Here is a 19,382-nt window from a genome sequence, read left to right on the forward strand (position 1 = left end):
GTCTTTTCGTCGCTTTATTTTGAATCATCATTCACTTTTCGTCAAATTGTTTGTTGTCAAATATAACAAGAATTGTGTCTTAATACTATCGTTTCATCGTTTTTCTGTGCACATTCGACATCTTTTAGTCTTTTTCTTAGTGTGTTTCGTCTTTCTGACGCTTTATAACATTTTTTCCATTTTTTAATCTTTTTGTCACTGTTTTTGTATTTTTTCATTGTTTTTTCATGTTATTTTCGCGGCATTTTTGTCGTCTTTCGTTGTCTTTTCGTCAACTTTTCTTCACTTTTTCGTTATCTTTTAATCGCATTTGCGTAATCATTATGTGTTCGTGACCGTCTCTACTTTACTTAAAAGGGATCGTGATATTCTGCAGGAATAACTAAAGAACGAGTGTTGCGATTTGCAGTCCGCCGCCAGCGGCAGTGGCTGCGAATTGACTGAACCAACTAGATCGTGTTTATATTACCGTATTTATACATGTGTGGAATAATAGCCTATTGCTAGTGTATAGGGTAGTGAGGACCATAAGTGCGATGTTTGAAGTTGTGATCATTTCATGAGATATAAAGAAGGACAACAATAAAATATATTTTATAACGATGCAATAACTCAATATCGTTACATTCATCTATAAATCATGTGGAATAATACTGTTATGCAAAACAAATTCTTTGATTTCTGATTTGGTGCCGAATCGCACTTTTACCCCACTAGCGGGGCAAAAGTACGAATACCGCGGGCAAAAAGTGCGATGCTTGAATCCATGAAATTGATGATCGTTTAAATCAATGAACATCCCTCATGAACCTACACTATTCGTCTGCCTCGCCGATAATGCACGCATTAGCTTTGAATTTTATCACGAACAGAACCTTATTATGAACATCAGAATTCGTTAAATTAAACTCGCGTCGATGTTTTCTCATGATAAAACCGTTTGCCGATGCTCGGCGTATATATCCATTTTGCGAGTTTTCCAACCTCTGGCTCCGAGCATTATTTTCCGAAATCCGTTTTTTTATTTCGCGTGCATATTAGAATTCGAGATTTTATTATGTACTAGCTGTCCAGATCACGACCTTAGTCACCATCTGGAGTTTTGCAAGTACTTGAGGAGTTCAACCTTTGATGATTCATTTTGGTAGTTACGTAAACTATGAAACCATGGGTAGTTTAATATATAAATTTGCAATATTTCTTCACAGTAAAGTAGAAAACAACTCCCTCCATTGCTACGCCAGATAAAATAAAGCTGGTAGCAATGAAATATTCGCGGTGATTGTATAATATTTCGCCGAAGACTATTTCGTGAAAACCAATTCTTGGTTGACCATACCGCGGAATATAGTGTAATTTTTTTTCGCGGAGGGTACCATTTGGCGGGTGTTATCGCAGTTACTCGTTCGGGCCTAATTGAAGGAATGTAATAGAGGTCAGTAGACTTAGGAAAACAAATAAACCTAGGCAGAGATGATTTCTGCGGGGGAACTGCCCCCCGCAGTGGCCGACGCACAGTGGGACGGCTTCAAAAATAGTGAGACATAAGTACAGCCCGGACTCGATTATCCTGGTGCTCATTTTTATTTTCAGCCCGGATAATCGAATCATCATTTTTGGTACAAATTTTTTTTGGTATGTCAAGTTTTTTGACTTTTAGGTATCAGAAATGTTTTATTTATTATTGATCGATCTTTCCAAAAGTCAGAAAAATCCTTTCTTACGATTTTTTCCACTGATGATTTTTTTTTGGTACAATATTATTTGTTGTATGTTATGTTTTTCAATATTTAGGTATTATAAATGTTTTTTTATTATTAATCAATCTCCCCTAAAGTCATAAAATGCCTTTTTTGAAATATTTTTACTGATGATTACGATGATGATGATAATGATGATAATGATGATGGTGATGATGATTTTTAAGTAAAAAAATTGATATCATCATCGCAGGATTTGTTTTTGTTTTGTTCGCCTATAAAAGGGATATAAGAAAGGAATTTCGTAGCTTTAGGGAGGTGAATCAATGCTTGTCTAGTTGGAATCATCATGTAGCCCGAAAACTTTTCACCCGGATAATCGAGTCTAAAAACCCGGATAATCGAATCCACGGATAATCGAATACCCGGTTAATCGAATCTCCGGATAATCGAGTCCGGCCTGTAATAGCATCGAAACCTGAAGACACAGCATAATAGTTACTTCAGAAAAGTTTCTTCATTCAAAAAGCACTTTCTAGTGATGAAAACATATTCGGACATTAGGGTGTCCCTAATCAGATACAAAAAATATTTTCTCTCTTTTAAGTCCAAAATGATTGCTACCCACAGAAAAGTTGTAGCCTAACTATTTTCGAGAAACTTTGTTGAATACTGAAGATTTCTATCTCTTACATGAAAGAAGTTATAGAACCAAACTCTTAGGGACACCCTTCAAAACAGTTTTTTCGATCTAGCTCTTTAATAACGCTTCGTATGCTTTTCAAATGTTCTAAAAAATTATTAATCACATTAAATTGCATATTTTCGTCGAAGACAGTAGAGCTCTATCTTTTTCCCTTTAGCAGGGAGAGGGAGAGCAGCTATGAGCAGCTAATCTCACTCATTTTTTGTGAATCAATTTATGCTGTATCCCATCATGTACAACTTAAGGAGGAACACTGTGGAACATCTGAGAAAAGTAACCATACAAGTTCCGTTTCCGCAAAGCAAAACAATCAATATATTGTAGTTAAATAGCATTTCATTTAAATCGATGAATGTGTTGTAGTTTAGCTTTGAAATTTTAGTATTTTTTTCTACATTTTTATTTTCATCTTACTCATCTTCTTTATCTTCATTTATGGTATTGGTTGAAAGAACTGTTTCTTTTAGCAGTTGCAGTGCAGTTTCACTGAACGGCATAGTTTTTTACAGACTTTTTGTATGGAAGATATCAACGGATCGGAGCATACCGTAAGTTTGTTAAAAATATCTTGATTTGTGGCTTCCTTATTGAGAATGGAAAGCACATTAAAAAACCATGTTAAATCAAACATTCATACCGTGCACACATTCTTGCTCTAGGTTCCCAAAACCTTTTTATGTCCTTATTTCGACAATCTTGAGATTCTTTCGACAATGTACTAATCGGAAGAACGGTAGCTTCTACGATTGCTGCCTCATGGATTAAAATGTGGTGTGCGCTGGTGGGTTACACATTTTGCTGTAGGTTATAGATTTTGACGATCACGATCACGTTTTCGCGAAAAAAAAATTAAGCATTGATAGGTTTTGTATCTGGTCACCAGATTACCATTACAAAACTTACTGATTTAATTCAGGGAACATGCGAAAGCGGTACAAAACTATGGTTTCCAAAGTATTCAGCTTCAAAAGCGGTTGCCTTCATGGCTCTCTTTCGAGTTACACCCCCTTAAAGGTTACATGTAAAAATTAAAAAACCAGTGATAGCTGCTAAAGGGAAAAAGATAGAGCTCTACTGTCTTTGACGAAAATGTGCAATTTAATGTGATTAATAATTTTTTTTATCTTTTTTGTATCTGATTAGGGACACCCTAAAGTTCGAATATTTTTTCACCACTAGAAAGTGCTTTTTGAATGAAGAAACTTTTCTGAAGTAACTATTATGCTGTTTCTTCAGGTTTCGATGCTATTACTTATGTCTCACTATTTTTGAAGCCGTCCCACTGTGCGACGGCTTCCAATAGAGAGTCGCCGCTAACACTCGCGAGTTCGATAAGTTCTCGAGTTATGCAGAAATTTCTGTTTCATTTGATGAGAGCCCCCGCCTTCAAAGGCGAGAGGGGTTTCAAACCACCTTGAAAATCCTGCCTTCAACAACCCTCACATGCCAAATTTGGTTCTATTTGATTGAATATTTCTCGAGTTACACAGAAATTTGTGTTTTATTTGCATGGGACCCCTCTTTCCAGAGAGGAGAGTGGTCTCGTACCATCATAAGAACCTTTTTTTTCCCTGTGTACAAATTTTCGGGCCGATCATTTAAGTAATTTCCGAGTCTATAAGGAAGCACAGACTGACAGACAGACAGAAATTCATTTTTATAGTTAGTTAATTATAATATTTTTTGACATAGAACTACATCATTAATTTCGATTGGGGCAAACCAACCACCGGTTGAAAGCCCCATTAAAAAGTAAATAAATAAATAAATAAATTGATTTCGATACCGGGGTGCACTTTAGAAGAATAAAAAAGGAAACATGAAACCACAAACAAACAGACATAACTCTTTGAAGAAAATCCTAACGTATCAATCGCCTATTTTGCCAGAACAGTAGCACCATCATTGCAATTGACATATATATGCCAAATATTAACTTACAACAGGAGTATCCCTGGGATAAACAAGTATCTTACACACGGGCTTCTACTCCTTTCGTTAAAATGCGCCCCTTAGCTAATACGGAGACGTTCACAACCAAAAGCAAATTTGAAATGACTGTTACAGCGTGCGAATAATGTAAGATATTTGGACAGTGTGAGGAGACGTAGATCGTAGATAGTACTTGTGTTCAAGTGTGTGAAGTAAATTTTTTAATCTTTTTTCATTGAGTTATGTTTGTTTGTCTGTGGTTCAGTACTGCATGCTTTGACATCGAGCGTACCGCACCGGTTTAATTGCAAAATGGCACGGCAAATCTATTGCTACTGTGTTACCTGACTCATAACGAATATATGTTATATACGGGGGAGGGTCTCGTAACTCACAAACTTTGTGGTTTTTCGTTTAATTGATCATAAATTCGAATAGAGCATACAAATATCAACTATATAACATAAGAAATTACATGTTTACTCCAAAAATAAAAGCATGAGAGATTTTAGAATTTTGGAAATAGGGATGCGTTATGAGTCAGGTAACACAGTAGCAAATGCACATACAGGGGTTAGACAAAATGATCGCGACAGGCAAAATTTTGACGAAATTCATACTGCCATAACTTCTACAAAATAACACATTGTTAGATGAAATTAGTTGTATTCGATAGGCGAATTTTTCTAGTTTTTTTTTTAAATATTTTAAGATTCGCAGTATCCAGTGGACATCAAAGATATTCTGGGTTGTCCGGTGGTACGTCAAATAAGATTTTGACGTAGGACTACGTCTTTGTTTACTATACTGGGACTGGGTAGCACTTTGTGAAAACGAAAACAGAAGTGTAACTGTTCGCGCAATATCTCTACGTGATTCCCGGTTCGAGCAGTTATGCCTATGCAACCAATACCCAACTTAAATATTTTGTATCACCGCACCTAAAATTGGCATCTTGTACTTCCTTCGCCTTAATAAAGCTAGTATAGAAATTGTTAACCAAACCCACACGCGTTTTTTTTCTGCTCTCAACATTAACGAGCAATCCCTTTCGATTTCGCGTGTTTTCGGGCTCTGGCCACTCTAGTAACGTTTGAATGAAAAGATTTCAAATGGTAATAACTACTAAACTACTGAACAATTTATATGTCGTTGGACAGATAAAATTATCAGCAATTGTATGGAGGGGGTAAGAGAGCAATTTTATGGAGAGCGTAAGAGGGGGGGGGGGGCTCCTATACAAATGAAACACAAATATCCTCAAAACTCGAGAACTAATCAAGCAAATGGAATCAAATTTGGAGGTAAGAATTTTTTCTATGGTTTGCTGAGACCCCTTCTCGTTCTAAGAGGGGGGGCTCCCATATAAACGAAGTACAAATTTCCTCATAACTCTAGTACTAATCAAGCAAAGGGAACCAAATTTGGCATGTGGGCTTTTAGAAGGCAGGAATTTTTTCTATTGTGTACTGAGACCCATCCGTCTTTTAACAGGAGGGGGGGGGGGGGGTGGCTCCTATACAAATTAAACAGAAATTTGCTCATAACTCTAGAACTTATTAAGCAAATGGAACCAAATTTGGCATGTGAGGATTTTTGGAGGCGTAAATTTATTTTATGATGGTTTGAAATCCCCCACCCCTGTGGTAGGAGGATAAGGACTCTCATTAAAAAAATCAGAGGGGTTGTGTACAAGACTCGACCGCATATACAGGTGACGCAGGACTACGTAAGTCTCTTTGTAGTGATAGTAGCATGTATCCATGATTGTAATCATTCGACCCTTCATGTATACATGCTATATGCAACATATATACATGCTACATGCGTTGTATGTAACATTTATCAAAGCAGCAAAGCAGTAACATTGCATACCTTCAATTCTCCAAACGTTTCAGAGTTATTTCTATGTGCATTTGGAAACAATTTATTAAAATCAAGAACACAAACTATTGCTTTCCTGCTACCTTACAGAAATTAAAGATTGTTTTTATTACCCATGGTTCCGCACGTTGAAGGGATTTTACCAATTCAATCCTATTTTATCAACAGCACATCTTTTCACTACACTTCTAATGAAACGGCAAGCATGCGTATTCATACAGAGTCATATTATAACCGAACACTACAGCTGTAGCACATTTTTCCAACACAGATATCAAATTCGCCTAGGTTTAAGCGTCTCGCAGTAAAGAATTTGCTATCTGTTGGGACAACGAACTTGTATCATTTTTTCTGGTACACTTCCCTAATACAGATATCAAATAGGATTAGGTTTAATCGCGTTCGTAAGAAATCTGTTGGCACGAAAGGGCTTTGTCACTCTTTCTGGCGTACTTCCCAAGCAAGGAAATCAAAATGGTCTAGGTTTAATCGCGGTGTTAAGAAATCTTGTTCAAACGAGGAAACTTTGTTGCTTGTTTTGGCTTACTTCCCAAGCACAAATATCAAATTGGTATAGGTTCAGATCATCGTAAAGAAAATTCCAACCAATCACGTAGCGAGAATTCTGGTAAAACATAGGTTCATTATTTTCAATTTTCAATAGTTCAACATCAAGAATCCATATTTTTCTTTATTTGGGCTAATTTTTAGAAGATTTTCCAATCGTTTGGTGTAAGAATATTGAAAATCGATCGGAAAACCGCTGAGCTATTAGCGCTCAAAACCTTTCATTTTTCGTGACGCTCGCATTTTTCGATTTTTTGGAATGACACCCTATCTCAAAACTTGCCGTAAGACAGAAATTTTTGCGTATGTGCCATATTTTCTGCTGTGTAACAAGTGGTAAGCTGTAAGCTGTGAAAGTAAACTAGTAAAACCTTCTCGGAGCAAAATACAGTGAATCGACGCCGCTAACTTACGTGCCTGTTGACATTCATGTCAAAAGAAAAGGACGTCATATTTGCGATGAACGTGCTTTAGCTATAATGTTATTTGTATCCAAACGCCCTTTTAAAGGACACAAGCGAGTTTAGGTAAGATTATTGAAACATGTAAAGCTACGCAGCTATCATATTTAATACAATAATCTGTGGGCTGGTAATTCATTACTATTTCAACATTTATGATGCACACAAGTGATTTGAAAAATAAATCTCTATGTCTCAAAGGTTGTAGGCGTTTCAAAGCCACCATTGCATTCAAAGAAAAATTAAGTCTGAATATTTTGCTCTTCTCTTTTAAACATTCACTTAAACAATGGCACTCACAGATTCTTACATACATACATACATACATACATACATACATACATACATACATACATACATACATACATACATACATACATACATACATACATACATACATACATACATACATACATACATACATACATACATACATACACACATACATACATACATACATACATACATACATACATACATACATACATACATACATACATACATACATACATACATACATACATACATACATACATACATACATACATACATACATACATACATACATACATACATACATACATACATACATACATACATACATACATACATACATACATACATACATACATACATACATACATACATACATACATACATACATACATACATACATACATACATACATACATACATACATACATACATACATACATACATACATACATACATACATACATACATACATACATACATACATACATACATACATACATACATACATACATACATACATACATACATACATACATACATACATACATACATACATACCTACATACATACATACATACATACCTACATACATACATACATACATACATACATACATACATACATACATACATACATACATATGCCAGAAATGCAATTTACAATAGTCTTTGATCTAATGATCTGATATAGCGCTACGCCACCCTTTCGTACAACCCTTAGTACTGTATACCTTGTAGTTTTTTCATCGCTTATATCTTTATCTGTCATTTCCAGTCGACTGATGAAAAGAAAACGAAAATCCATTGAGAGGCAACCAAGTTACGGCCAAGCCAGGTGAGGTAAAGTTTTAGCACCTTTAGGGGGATTGTGTATAACGTGCCCCCCTGACCAATGTGCCCCCCTTCGTTTTTCCCTAAGCAAGGGAAATTAAAATGCAAAACCATCCAGAAACCATAGTATTTGATGGAACTAGCCTACTATGCAAGTATGACAGTTGTCACATGCTGTAAAAACAAAACAAAAATAAATTTGTTTTTGAGCAGCTTCCGATGTAACTTTTGGCGTCATTTCCATTTAAAGCAACTATTCCGAGTCAGTAACATGTGCAAGTTCTATGGGAAGATCAATAGTAGCAGGCATAGTGGGAGTGAGACTGAGAGTACTCGCAAACCGTAATAACGTCCCGACTTCCAATATCGAAGAGATCGTGAAATCGGATAACTGAAGACCAATAGACGCACCGAAAAGACCGGCACCAGTCAATATACTGGCTCTTCATTGGGTAATTTCCAAAAATTGAAATAAGGAGAAACTACTTGAGGGATGGATAGAAGGAGTAGTTCACCCTATCTACAAAAAAGACGAGCGGCATGATTTCTGTCGTTACTCATTACTGTGGCATTATACTGCTCTACGCTGCCTACACGGTGCTCTCCAAAATCTTGTTGCGTAGTGCATTTGGTGTCCGTATTACTATAGATCGAATTTGCATATTTTACAAATCCTTCAGAGAGGTCGCATCATATCTTCGTGGATTTCAAGGAAGCATACGATATAATAGTCGAACGCGAATAGCTTACTTACTTACTTAATTGGCCTAACGTCTTATGACAAGGCCTGCGCAGTATAATTTCTCCATCTGTTTCGGTCCATGGCAACTGATCTCCAGTTCCGCGGGCACCCAGTGCTCGCCAGATCTCGCTCCACCTGGTCTTGCCACCTCGCTCGCTGTGCCCCTCTTCGTCTTGTTCCTACCGGATTTGATGCGAAAACCATTTTTGCAGGATAGTTGTCCGGCATTCTAGCAACATGTCCTGCCCAACGTATCCGTCCAGCTTTAACCACTTTCTGAATACTTGGTTCGCCGTAGAGACGCGCGAGCTCGTGGTTCATTCTTCGCCTCCATACACCGTTCTCTTGCACTCCGCCAAAGATGGTTCTTAGCACCCGGCGTTCGAAAACTCCGAGTGCTCGTAGGTCCTCTTCTAGCAATGTCCACGTTTCGTGCCCGTAGAGAACAACCGGTCTAATTAGCGTTTTGTACAGTGTGCACTTTGTACGGGGGCTCAGATTGTTCGACCGCAAGTGTTTGTGGAGTCCGTAGTAGGCCCGACTTCCGCTGATAATACGTCTTTTAATCTCACGGCTGGTATTGTTGTCCTCTGTTGCCAGCGAGCCAAGGTATACGAACTCGTCGACTACCTCGAACTCATCCCCGTCGATTACCACGGTGCTGCCCAAGCGAGCCCTGTCGCGCTCGGTCCCGCCCGCCAGCATATACTTCGTTTTAGACGTATTTATCTGCAATCCAATCTTCTCTGCTTCGCGTTTCAGTCTGGTGTACTGATCTTCCACCGCCTCAAATGTTCTGCCGACAGCATCCACGTCGTCAGCAAAGCAGATAAATTGACTGGATTTGTTGAAAATCGTGCCCCGCATTTCGATCGCCGCTCGCCTTATAACACCTTCAAGCGCAATGTTGAATAGCAGGCAGGAAAGACCATCTCCTTGTCGAAGTCCCCTGCGAGATTCGAATGGGTCCGACAATCCACCCGAGATTCTCACACAGCACTGGATCCCATCCATCGTAGCCATGATAAGTCTAGTAAGCTTACCCGGAAAGCTGTTTTCGTCCAAAATTTTCCATAGCTCTTGTCGGTTTACGCTATCATATGCGGCTTTGAATTCGATGAACAGGTGGTGCGTGGGGACTCGGAATTCGCGGCACTTCTGGAGGATCTGCCGCAGGGTGAAGATTTGGTCTGTTGTAGACCGACCCTCCATGAAGCCGGCCTGGTAACTTCCCACAAATCTATTGGCTATTGGCGATAGTCGATGAAAGAGGACTTGGGACAGCACTTTGTAGGCGGCATTCAGTGATGGCTCGGTAGTTCTCACAATCCAGCTTATCACCTTTCTTGTAGATAGGGCAGATAACCCCGTCTTTCCACTCCTCCGGTAGTCGTTCCGTATCCCAAATCTTGACAATTAATTGATGCAGACAGCCGGCCAACTTGTCCGGGCCCATTTTAATAAGTTCCGCTCCAATGCCATCCTTTCCCGCTGCTTTGTTGATCTTCAGCCGCTGGATGGCTTCTTTAACTTCCCTTATCGATGGGGGTGGCACATCTTCGTCGCTTGCTGTGGTCACTTCCTCCGCTATCATGGTCTTCCGCCTGCACGCCATTCAGGTGTTCATCGTAGTGCTGCTTCCACCTTTCGATCACCGCACGGTCATCAGTCAAGATACCTCCATCTTTATCTCTGCACATTTCGGCCCGCGGCACGAAGCCTTTGCGAGATCCGTTGAGTTTCTGATAGAACTTCCGTGTGTCGTGAAAGCGGTACAGCTGTTCGAGTTCTTCGCACTCCTTCTCCTCTTGGTGGCGCTTCTTTTCCTTGAAGAGTCGGGTTTGCTGCCTCCGCTTCTGTTTGTATCGTTCCACATTCTGACGGGTTGCTCTACGCAGCATTTGTACCCGCGCTGCGTTCTTCTCATCCAATATCTGCTGGCATTCCTCGTCAAACCATTCGTTACGTCGATTCGGTGCCACACTGCCTAGGACGTTCTCCGCTACGCTGTTAATGGCTGTTTTCACGGCATTCCAACAGTCTTCAAGAGGGGCTTCATCCAGCTCTCCCTCTTCCGGCAGCGCGGTTTCGAGAGATAACGCGTAGTTTTCGGCGACCTCTGGTTGCTTCAGTCGCGCTAGATTATACCGTGGCGGGCGGCGGTATCGTACGTTGTTCACAACCGATAATTTTTGACGTATCCTTACCATCACTAGGTAGTGGTCCGAATCAATGTTAGCGCCCGGATAGGTTCTGACGTCGATAATGTCTGAAAAGTGCCGACCATCTATCAGAACGTGGTCGATTTGTGATTCTGTCTGGTTGGGTGATCTCCAGGTGTACCGATGGTAGAGGTTATGCTGGAAGAAGGTACTACGTATGGCCATGTTCTTGGAGGCGGCGAAGTCGACAAGTCTTAGGCTGTTTTCGTTCGTTTGCGGGTGAGCGCTGAACCGTCCAATCACCGGTTTGAATTCCTCCTCCTGACCAACCTGAGCATTACAGTCCCCGATGATAATTTTGACATCATGTCTTGGGCAGCGGTCGTATTCACGCTCCAACTGCGCGTAGAATTCGTCTTTGTCATCATCGGTACTTCCGAGGTGAGGGCTGTGCTCGTTAATTATGCTTATATTGAAGAATCGGCCCTTGATTCTTAATCTGCACATTCGGGGGTTGATCGGCCACCACCCGATCACCCGCTTCTGCATCTTGCCCATCACTATAAAAGCTGTGCCCAGCTCGTGTGTATTGCCGCAGCTCTGGTAGATGGTATGACCATCTCTATACGTACGTACCATCGTTCCTTTCCAGCATACCTCCTGCAGCGCTACGATGTCGAACTTGCGGCTCTTCACTTCTTTAGAAAGCACGTGGGTACTTCCAAGGAAATTTAGAGACCGACAGTTCCATGTTCCTAATTTCCAATCGTTAGTCCGTTTTCGTCGCCTGGGTCTTTGCCGATTGTTCCGATTAGAGTTATTATTATTACTTACGGAGTCCATTGCTTTGGTTTTTTAGTGGTTCAGGCTTGCAAAGCCCGCAACCAACCCCTCAGTATCGCCGGAGGGCCAACGTAGCTCGAAGGAGCCCTCCCCCCCTGTCAGCATACGACCTTGGTTTCCACCGGGGTTGGTTACCCGATCTCCACCCGAGGTTGCTCGTATCCCGGCTGGTACCACGAGGAGGTTGGAGTAGGAGTTGCTAGGTAAGAGGCTATGAACCACTGTGGGGTCTATTTTATGCCCAGTGCACAAGGCACCGATGGTACGCATTACCAAGCCATTTACCAGCCAATAGCTATTTTCTGGATAAATCAATGCGGCTAACGCGGCAATGAAACCAGTGATACGTTACGGACGCGTTCGGGGACACTCTTGGGTCTTTCCATCTCACACCCAGGATTGCGGTAATAGGATGGACTATATGTTATTAACACCGCCATTGATGGTGTGATTCGGCGAGCAGGTATCGAATCGAGTGGCACATATTTTAGCAAAAGTAATCAACTTCTAGGCCTTGCGAATAACTTCATCATTATCACTAGATACTTCGCAATGGCAGATCAAACGCAATCACAATCTAGGCTGGACTAGAAGCGAAGGCTAAACCAAACCAAACCAAAACCAAAAGATACCTTGCCCAGCAAACCACAAATCGTATAATAATGTGTGAAAATCATCTTGAATATCGCTAAACAAACTTGAAATCATACATAAAGCTTAATGAAGTGCACCCTAGTTTACATTTTTTTCGTACAAAATGATAGTAACTGATTCCATACGATTTTCGTCACAGAATTGTATAGCATTGTGGAACTAATCATGTTGAGTCGGATTTCATCGTATACAAATACTTATGAATGTGAATTGATTGTTTTCATATAATTTGCAGTACGCCTATCGCCTCCAAAACAGTACGCATATGCTGGTTTCGTGCATCGAATGCGAAAATACGAAAATGTTTGCTGGGTTGATTAATATAAAAGTAAGTGGCTGACGATATCATAAAGTTCCGACGGAATAATACGTCAATGGAGTAACAAGATTAATAGTTTAATTCTGGGTATGTAATATATAGTGAGTGATCTCGGTGAGCTTTTTGATCAAGAAATGACATTTAACTTGCCTCGATATACCGTCGTCGCGAAATTTAACCGGTAATTGTGATTCATCATGACGACGTATAACGTTGGATTTATATTCGATGAAAAAAAAACTTTGGATTAGCTATACAAAAATGACACAGAAAATACCGCAGCAAAGAATATTATCTAGTCATAATATAAATATTATTGCATACGGAACCATAAATTGTATTGCTCATAAACCCGCAAAAGGCAGCTTAGAGGTATTTTATTTTATTTTAATTTTCTCGGCATGCCCTTTGTCTTGGGACGGCATCCTGGTGATCTCTATCGCCTTCTGGGTTTTTGCACGAATAAAAAAAAGGAAAAAAAATAAACAGAATTAATACTAAACCTTTTGAATGTTATGCAATCTTCCAACTTTTGTAGTGGCGGTCTCTGCGGTAAGGCTCATTCCTTGCTCGCAATTTTTGTATTGAATTCTTTTATAACTAATATGTATGTATTCAAACATTATACCATGGATTAATAATCCTTACTCCAACATTTACAGCATTTTAATACGCATATTTTGGGACAACCTTTTCTGTTGGATATTTGCATGTAAACAATTTCCTGCAATAGATCATAATATCTTTGCTCAATTTGAAAAGAAATAACAATATAAACATTACAATTAAAATACTAATAGGTTATTATTGTTGAGCCCGGTAATTTAGTCTGTTCACACTGTAAACGTATGGCGTATATTTATAAAATTTAGTAACATCTACTCAATAATTTGCTATTTTGTTCTGTTTAAGAGTTCCTTGTTTGTCGGTAGATTTCCTTGATGCTATACCTACTTCACATTTTTTTTTTGCTAGACAAGAATATCGATAAAAACACGAAAACAAGTAATACTCTGCAAGTTGAGTGCGAAAGCACTACTCTACACTAAGCTGGCGAAGCAGCAAATCCGCAAAACATGACACAGCAGCATGTAGGCCTTCGACTTAGTACCCGAAGCAGAAAATAATAAGGTTGTGGCCTCTGCACCCCTTTATGTGTGCTGATCCTGTTGCCTACGGCTTTTGACTAGAACTTTTTCTCGTTTCACGTAGCGGCACATCTCTTCAACTGTTCGTCCAGTTTTTAGCATGACTGCCGCGCTGCCACTGCCGAAAGAATAGTGCCGGTCGGTAAGGCGAACGGAAAGAAAAAGTGAGGCTCAGAAATGAAAATTATAAACAAAATTGGTATAAATTACAGAAAATTACCTTCGGTTGAAGGGCCTGTCTGTGGTTAAACCGGGGGCCAAGCGAGCACATCCCTTCGCCTAGTTGCGACTGCTGCCACTGCGAAAAGGGGTACAGAATCGGTATACCGCAACACCACAGGACCCCTCAGCTCTCGGAGGATCGGAGGATATCCTATTGCGGACTAAAACAGTCCAACAACACACACCACCACCGCACATTATTTATCAGCGGTCGGCCATCGGTCAATTCGGGGCGCATTAAAACGATGTAAATCTTGGCTGCTGCGGTCTGCAGTTGAACCTCAGTGCACCAAGGTTTGGCCTCGCGTTAAAAAGCAGGTCAATTTTCGATGAGCGGACAGAACGACGACGTGGAGGTTTTTCCTCCGTTGGTTGGACTGTTATTACAATGAAAGTAAAATTGTTTGAGCTACGAGATTTTTTGTTGTAGTTTTTTGATAACGCTTTTTCGTTACACGTTGAACGATATTGAAATGCCTGCGACTGTTCTGATGTTGGAAGTTTTGGCCCCGATAAATTTCATATTATATTGAATGAAAAGTGAAATACAAATTTTTTTCACGATTTTCATGTTATTTTTATCCATTTATGTAAGTTAATAACAATATTGATAATATCAAGACTCTGCGAGTGGATTAATTGATTCTTCTACAAGGCAACCGAAGAAGCCGATCGTACTATCCAGTCATCCAGACATTTTAATAATTCAATGATTGATTTAATGGATAAGGACTTAATGGCAATTATATTAGAAAAAGAAAACATTAACAAGTTGTGTTGCAGTTCTCAATAATTTGTATGATTCTTCAGGGTTTTTTTCAGGATCGTATTAAATTCACGTATATCTCTTTTTAATCTATTTTTGACTCTCAGCTTTTAGACCATACCACGGAAACCATACTGCAGTATCGTATGTCCTTTATGCTTATGTGTGCTGTGCTATCATCCACACATCATGATAGCAATCTTTAAACGGTTTCATGAAAGTCCTTATCCAGAGGCTGCGGCAACGACTTGTGTGAGGGGGTAAACTGATTAAATGAATATACTTATCTCGGCAGAAATTGATGATATCCAATGTTTTATAGCTTCTGTGATTGAGATGTCTCCACTGTCCGTAGGAGCGTTGAACATAAGGCAATTCTTCATCCTTTTTCTCAGGAATACAAAAACATTTCGGTGTCATTACTTTGAGATGTTTTTGGACGCACGTTACACCAGTTTCGCCGCAATTGTAAATATTAGAAGGACGGAAGTTGCAACGATCCAGTTGTGATCTGACACAAAACTTACTCACCCATCCCATTTACGCGGGAAGCTGTCAGCCGACTCCCGACACTTTCTCTCTGTGCCAGTTACACGCTACCGACTACCCAAATAATGTGTCATTAACATACATTACGCTTTCATTTGCCAAATCCTCTAATTTGCTTTAAATATCAGGATGCCACCCCAAACTTTTAAAATTCGAATAAAAGAAATTAACTTGTGGCGTATTGAATCTAACCGCTCGCATAAAACTTTTTGACGCCGAAGTTCGCAGAGATAGAGACACCCTTTATATCATCTGTCAGTCCAGTAGATAGCATGAATCAAAACAAACCTAAAAGAGTGTACTTGTAAGTAAAAGATAAATGCCATTGTTAAAGTCTATTTAATTGAAGTAAAATTAGCTTAGGGTTGTAATTAAATTGTAAGTTGTATTACAGTTCGAAATGAATAATTAGTTTGCCAGTGCATATTAAAATTATGATTTATTTCAGTTTATGATGCTTTAAAAAAGAAAAAATATTAATTAGTTGATTGAATTGATGAAAGTTGTGAGTAATTAAAAAATAAAATGTTTGTTTAGGCTAATTAAAGCTCAATATGAACACGTTCAGAACGAGTAAACCGTCAAACAGCAAGCAAATAGCGAGACAAAAGAAAGGTTAAGAAAATGGTTATAACTGAGAGATAGGAGCCACATCAGTGACAAATTGATTGTTTTCGTGTTCTTCTTCTTCTTATATTCGATGCAGAAAATTCAAATAGCACCATTTAAATCAAGTCAGCATGCTCGGGTTTGCGAGGGGTGTGACATTTCATCGCAAATAAATACTTCCCCTGTTTTATTCGATCAAGCTAGCCCGGTTCACCAGTGACAGTTCTTACCCGATTTCACCCGACAGTTCGATGCACAATAATCCCAGCTGGTTCCTCTCTCTCAGGGTTATAGTGTGCAAGAGAGCAAAGTGGACTACTTTGTGTAAGTTGATTTAGAAATGTAATGTTTTAAATGTTTGCTAAATGCAAATTAATAACTAATAATTACAGTTTGAGCTGTCACAAAACAAGTCCTGCTTCTAAAATTTAGTTCTTCATCTCAAAAAGAAGTACACGAGAATCGGATAGCGTCAAATCGCCATGAAGAATCTCAGTCCCTGGATCTTAACGATACCCCTTACGATACGCGCGGGGAAGTTTCTACCGAAAGTGAAATGACACATTCCAGCGTTACGAGACACCATGAGCAACCGTTTTTTCGAAGCAAATTTGTTCATATTTTACCAACAGTCTGACGAATATTTTTCAAAATAGGTGTTTTGAGATGCTATTTAGTAGTACTTTCTCAATACGAGGGCGAAATATTTATTATAATAAGCATCATTGAATAGTGGCGGAATACTTTTCGTTACGGGACACCATCGCAGAAAATGCGTATTCTGAACATGATTCAAACATTTGCAAAACTCTGCTCTGTTTCAAGTTTTTCAAAGTCGACATGTTCCGAAAATTTTTAGCTGAATGCAGCCTGAAACTCAAAATGTAAAAGTATGTTCAGGTTTGTGTTTAGTTTTTAAGATATAATAAAAATCATTTCGTTACGGGACACCATGCGCTGTTGGGCAAACGGTATTCTGCAAATGGTGTCCCGTAACGGAAAAAATAAACTGCATTATATGGTTTATTTTCTCTGGATTTCTGTTCAGGCCGTCATATTTTCTATATCTGGTCTAAATTCACTATATTTTGTAACAATAGTGTGCTGATTTGGTGTGTGATAGTCTTGTAACAAGACATACGTAACGAAGTATATGTAAGGTAAAGTTTACTTCCAGGTAAAGAGAAATACCCATGTGAGAACTATACTGAAGTATTATAATGAAATGCTTGCCTAATGTTAGGGTTTGGACACATTAGTAATTGAAATGTAGGGGCTGTGGATTAATTACGTAACGAGTTTAGTCTTGACCTTGAAATGCGGTTATACATATATATTAAGATTTTTTGAAACGATGGTTCTACAATTGATGAAGGGACGGCCCTGGCGGGTGTTGTGGGTTCGAATCCGGTTATAATCTCAGATTATAGCTTGGTTCGACTCATGCACCTTCCAGCATTGGACAAAAGGTAGGAGTCAAAATGACTACTTGCCAAGCGTAGCTACCAATATCCCCCTCCCGCTCCTTTCCGCTCTTCTCTCCATCACCAAAAAAAATTTCATTTCTTTCCCCTACCGTCCCTTCATCAATTGTAGAACCATCGTTTCAAAAAATCTTAAAATTCAAAAATTTTATTTGAAAAAATTTAAAACGGTAAATAAGGTTCGTCTTGATGCGAAAGGTATGCTTTATTTGCGCTGGACGCCAAAACGGTATTAAATAGCAAATATTCGAAAATTAGGTATTTTGTTTTACTTCAGACGTATCAGTTAACGTATCATAACGCATAAATTTAAAAGTTTTTAAGCAACTCTACTATTTAATGCAACATTAACAACTCATGTTGCGAACTATAACTATAACATAAGTTGCTATAAAAGACTAATTTTGCCTATTCTTTAAAATAACTTTGTTGATAACTTGCAAATTATTCTAAAGTCATAAAACAGTTATATAAAATATAAAAAAAATAAAACAGTTGAAAAGGGTCATGAAAACTTTCAAAAAAGAAACGCTGAAAAAAGTAGCTGAAAATGATGCCGTTCGAAGTACGACACTTACTATGCATCTTGCAAGCTAAAAAATGTTCTCTGGGCTAGGCTTTCTTGCTAGTGTGCTCAGCGAAGCCACCATAATTGCTAAAAAAGCTGACTAAACAACTTTCAGAAACGGAATTCCAAGTTTTTAGACTATTTATTTTAATGATAAAGTATTCAAGTAAGTCGAAATCGGCGTTAGGTATAAATGTCTGTAAGACTTAGCCCTTCTTCTTTATCGAGAGACTTTCTTTCTTTTTCATTTCAACTTTTTTTTTGTTTTCGGGTACAGTGGGTTGTTAGCCTCAGGTCCCTATCTCACTCACGTGGACTTAAGGAAGCCACTCTGTCCCCTTCACTGTTAGCCTACAGCAACCGAGATTGCGTACCCCAGCCGGCAACACGTGGACGTAGGGGTAGAAGTTAGTAAACAGAGGTTATGGAATGCACATGTTCACCCTTTGCCTGGAGCCACCTTTCATACCTCGTTAGGTATTACTCATCAGGCATCACACCTTTTTTTGCGGTGGACATATAATGTGTCCGTTTTTCTGTACAATGTCTAAAAAATATGATTACTAGGCAATGTTTTTGATGTTAAAGTATAAGTTTTGAACAAAATTTAGTAGTAGTATGGCTATATCAAACAGAGATACTTGTGTAGATATTGAATTTTAATCTTGAGGTGCCCGTCTTTACCGCACCTTCCTTAATATTACAATATATTATTATATTGTAATCATATTTATACATACTTATAGTAAATACATATTTACTTGCATTCGGTCATCAAAATAATAGATTTGTTATCGTCGATAAAGATTAGTTGAAACATGATGTGATAAGTGCTTTTTCATTCAATTTCTTTTTGCCTTAAAAAAACGTTACGGGACACCATTTTGAAGCACCTATTTTATTTTACATAGCATAGCATAGCATAGCATAGTTTGACCGCCCGTGAGTTGCCCGCGATTG

Source organism: Sabethes cyaneus, chromosome 2, assembly GCF_943734655.1.
Source record: "Sabethes cyaneus chromosome 2, idSabCyanKW18_F2, whole genome shotgun sequence".
Taxonomy (NCBI): domain Eukaryota; kingdom Metazoa; phylum Arthropoda; class Insecta; order Diptera; family Culicidae; genus Sabethes; species Sabethes cyaneus.